The following is a 5,047-nucleotide window of genomic DNA, read 5'->3' on the forward strand; positions in this document are numbered from 1 at the left end:
CAGTATTGTGTTACCGTGACGTTGCGCTTTTTAAACTGTATAAAAAGGTGCTGAAACGACGTTAAGGTCATTCAAACCCATTAGCTCCCTTTTGATAGCAGTAATACTCCACAATTGGCTAGTCAGGAGTTTATCAAAGCATCAGCAGCTTCAATACAAAAGTTGGTAGTTGATTATTTGGCCAGCATATTGTCTGAAACCAGAGGAAGATGATCAGCCTCTTCCACCTCTACCCAAGTCTGCTTGGGGGGAGAATGTTGAGTGGAGACCGGCATTTTGCTATTTTCCCCATGTGCGAAGAGGTTGCCTTAACATGCTTGCTTCACGTGCGCGAGCGTTGCAAAATAAATGTACACATGTTATTCAATCATTGCAACCACACTGCTTGCACGTATCAACGAGCGTCTGCGTAGCCAGTCGCTAAAATACAACTCAGTTCTATTTGCGACATTTGACGCGCTGCAAGTCCCGCCTCTCATTGGTTTTTAGGACCACATACTCACGTGGGTGATTGAGAGCGGACCCCTGGACCTCAGTAACATAATAAAGAAATCCCATTCGAAATCCGTCAATTTAAACTGGAGATGTTTTTTGCTTTGGATGCGTCTACCGCCTACGTCGCACTTCCGCATCTGCGGTGAAAGGTGGCAGAACTAGAGTGGTGTTTGTCAGACTACGAGACATAAAAAAAATAGGTATTCTCAGGAAACCGTCTGTACCGTCCAAACGGTTGGACCTACGAACTACACTGAAGAAAAATATAAAACACAACATGTGTTGGTTCCATGTTTCATGAACTGAAATAAAAGATCCCAGAACTTATCCATATGCACAAAAAGCTTATTTCTCTCAAATGTTGTGCACAAATTGGTTTACATCACTGTCAGTGAGCATTTCTCCTTTGCCAAGAGAATCCATCCACCTGACAGGTGTGGCATATCAAGAAGATTAAACAGCATGATCAAGATGAAAAAGCATGATCATTACACAGGTGCACCTTGTGCTGGAGACAATAAAAGGCCACTCTACAATGTGCAGTTGTGTCACACAACACAATGTCACAGATGTCTCAAGTTGATGGAGCTTACAATTGGCCTACTGACTTCAAGAATGTCCACCAGAGCTGTTGCCAGAGAATTTAATGTTAATTTCTCTACCCTAAGCTGCCTCAAATGTCATTTCAGGGAATTTGGCAGTGCGTCCAACTGGCCTTCACATTAGTTTGTAGCCCAAACGGTTCAGACGCTACAAACAGAAGTTGGCACATCGACAGTACCGACTTCAGACGAGTCCCCTGACACTTGTGTGGGTCGTAAAGCAAAACGGAGACCGCCATCTTGTTCACCACCCCAGGACCTCCATATCTGGCTTCTTCACCTGCGGGATCGTCAGACCAACCACCCGGAAAGCTGATGAAACTGGGTTTGCACAACCAAAACATTTCTGCACAAACTGTCTCATGCGCATCTGCGTTCTCATCGTCCTCACTAGGGTCTTGACCTGACTGCAGTTTGGCGTCGTGACTGACTAGGATGGGCAAACGCTCACCTTCGATGGCCACTGGCACCCTGGAGAAGTGTGGTCTTCATGGAATTATCCTGGTTTCAACTGTACGGGTCAGATGGCATTTTGTGGGTGAGCGGTTTGCTGATGTCAACATTGTGAACAGAGTGCCCCATGGTGGCGGGTTATGGTATGGTTAGACGGACAACAAACACAATTGCATTTTATCGATGGCAATTTGAATACAGAGATACCGTGATGAGTTGAGGCCCATGGTTGTTGCCATTCATCCGCTGCCATTACCTCATGTTTCAGCATATTGTACAAGCCCCAAGTCGCAAGGATCTGTACAGTTACTGGAAGCTGAAAATGTCCCACATTGAGCATGTTTGCTCTGGACCGACATGTACGACAGCGTGTTCCAGTTCCCGCCAATATCCAGCAACTTAGCACATTCATTCAAGAGGAGTGGGACAACATTCCACAGGTCACAAACAGCCTGATCAATTCTATGCAAAGGATGTCACATGAGGCAAATGGTGATCACACCAGATACTGACTGGTTTTCTGATCCACACCCCTTCCTTTTTTTTAAAGGTATCTGTATTCTCAGTCATGTGAAATCCATAGATTAGGGCCTTTAAAAAATATATATTTCATCTTTATTTAACCAGGTAGGCCGGTTAAGAACAAGTTCTCATTTACAACTGCCACCTGGCCAAGATAAAGCAAAGTGACAAAAACAACACAAAAGAAAAGAAAAATCTATGTACAGTGTGTGCATGTAGAAGAGTAGGGAGGAAGGCAATAAATAGGCACTAGAGGCGAAAATAATTACAATTTAGCATTAATACTGGAGTGATAGATGTGCAGATGATGATGTGCAAGTAGAGATACTGGGTCGCAAAAGAGCAAGAGGGTAAGTAATAATATGGGGATGAGGTAGTCAGGTGTGCTATTTACAGATTGGCTGTGTACAGGTACAGTGATCGATAAGCTGCTCTGACAGCTGATGCTTAAAGTTAGAGAGGGAGATATGACTCCAGCTTCAGAGATATTTGCAATTCGTTCCAGTCATTGGCAGCAGAGAACTGGAAGGAAAGGCGGCCAAAGGAAGTGTTGGCTTTGGGAAGGACCAGTGCAATACACCTGCTGGAGTGCGTGCTACGGGTGGGTGTTGCTATGGTGACCAGTGAGCTGAGATAAGGTGGGGGTATACCTAGCAAAGACTTACAGATGACCTGAAGCCAGTGGGTTTGGCGACGGATATGTAGTGAGGGCAGCCAACGAGAGCATACAGGTCGCAGTGGTGGGTAGTATATGGGGCTTTGGTGATAAAACGAACGGCACTGTGATAGCAAACTGGATGTAGTCTGAGTAGAGTGTTGGGGGCTATTTTGTAAATGACGTCGCTTAAGTTGAGGATCGGTAGGATAGTCAGTTTTACAAGGGTATGTTTGGCAGCATCAGTGGAGGCTTTGTTACGAAATAGGAAGCCGATTCTAGATTTAATTTTGGATTGGAGATGCTTAATGTGAGTCTGGAAGGAGAGTTTAGTCTAACCAGACACCTAGGTATTTGTAGTTGTCCACATATTCTAGGTCAGAACCGTCCAGAGTAGTGATGCTAGTCGGGCGGGAGGGTGCTGGCAGCAATCGGTTGAAGAGCATGCATTTAGTTTTACTAGCATTTAAGAGCAGTTGGAGGCCGTGGAAGGAGTGTTGTATGGCGTTGAAGCTCGTTTGGAGGTTTGTTAGCACAGTGTCCAAAGAAGGGCCAGATGTATACAGAATGGTGTCGTCTGCGTAGAGGTGGATCAGAGAATCACCAGCAGCAAGAGCGACATCATTGATATATAGAGAAAAAAGTCGGCCCGAGAATTGAACCCTGTGGCACCCCCATAGAGACTGCCAGAGGTCCGGACAACTAGCCCTCCGATTTTACACACTGAACTTTATCTGAGAAGTAGTTGGTGAACCAGGCGAAGCAGTCATTTGAGAAGCCAAGGCTATTGAGTCTGGCGATAAGAATGCGGTGATTGACAAGAGTCGAAAACCTTGGCCAGGTCGATGAAGATGGCTGCACAGTACTGTCTTTTATCAATGGCGGTTATGATATCGTTTAGGACCTTGAGCGTGGCTGAAGTGCACCCATGACCAGCTCGGAAACCAGATTGCATAGCGGAGAAGGTACGGTGGGATTCTAAATGGTCGGTGATCTGTTTATTAACTTGGCTTTTGAAGATTTTAGAAAGGCAGGGCAGGATGGATATGTCTATAAAAGAGGGGGATGACCGCGGTAGCTTTCCAATCTTTGGGGATCTCAGACGATACGAGAGGTTGAATAGGCTAGTAATAGGGGTTGCAACAATTTCGGCGGATAATTTTAGAGGGTCCGGATTGTCTAGCCCAGCTGATTTGTAGGGATCCAGATTTTGCAGTTCTTTCAGAATATCAGCTGTCTGGATTTGGGTGAAGGAGAAGTGTGGGGGAGGGAGGGGGGGGTGGTTGGGCAAGTTGCTGCAGGGAGTGCTGAGATGTTGGCCGGGGTAGGGGTAGCCAGGTGGAAAGCGTGGCCAGCTGTAGAGAAATGCTTATGGAAATTCGACAGTGCAGTGGTGACTATCCTCCTTTTGCTCTACGACCCCCACAATGACTCATTTGAAGGTAACTGGTACCTATTACAAAAACTGAGTGAAAGTAGTTGTGCCTACCCCACCCAAAAAAACAATTCCTGAGTCTTATCTCCTCGATATAGGACAAACACTTAAACTTTGTTTATTTTGATACATTTATGAATGTGTTATTCAATGCATTTCTCTGGGCTATAGTAGTAAAGGCCAAATGTTATATTTCCACAAATATTTGTATTTATTATACTTAAAGGGGTTCTAAAATTCCAAAACAAATTATCCATATGACAAATCTTAAACCAATTCCATGTCAGTTTAGAACCCCCCCCCCCCCCCCCCCCAACCAAAATGTATATAATTCCATACAAAAGACTACAAAAAGTGCCAGTGCAATTAAGTGTTGAAAAAAAAAAAAAAAAAAAAAAAAAAAACTTTTTGGGTTAGTACTCTGACTGTTCGGTCACCTGGTCAGATAGGAGCCATCCTCCAACTGGCCACGCCCAAGAGGAAGACCGAGAGTCAGATGAGCCAACCAATTGGAGGACGACCTACACAACCTGGGACTCAAAACCACATCAGACTGGGACCTGAATAGGACAGAGTAGAGATCCATGTCAAGGTGCTATGTGCAAGTGAGTAACTAATGGTACAGGGACTTTTTCTAGTATGGATTTTAATTGAGTATATTTTTGCATCCTGACCTTGAATTTTCCTTTTTATGGTTTGTGTGTACCTGCTGAACTCCATAATTAAATGAGCTCTTATGCACCGGCAGCCACCTATCTCAACCTGGGAGCAGACCCTTGTACAGCTTTTCTACATCCCTGCTAAGACGGCTGAATATAACTCAATTACATTAAGGAAATCCAGAGCACAATTTAACATGATCAAAAAGGCAAGGCAAAATAAACA

Source organism: Salmo salar, chromosome 14 (genome assembly GCF_965601325.2).
Source record: "Salmo salar chromosome 14, fSalSal1, whole genome shotgun sequence".
NCBI lineage: Eukaryota > Metazoa > Chordata > Actinopteri > Salmoniformes > Salmonidae > Salmo > Salmo salar.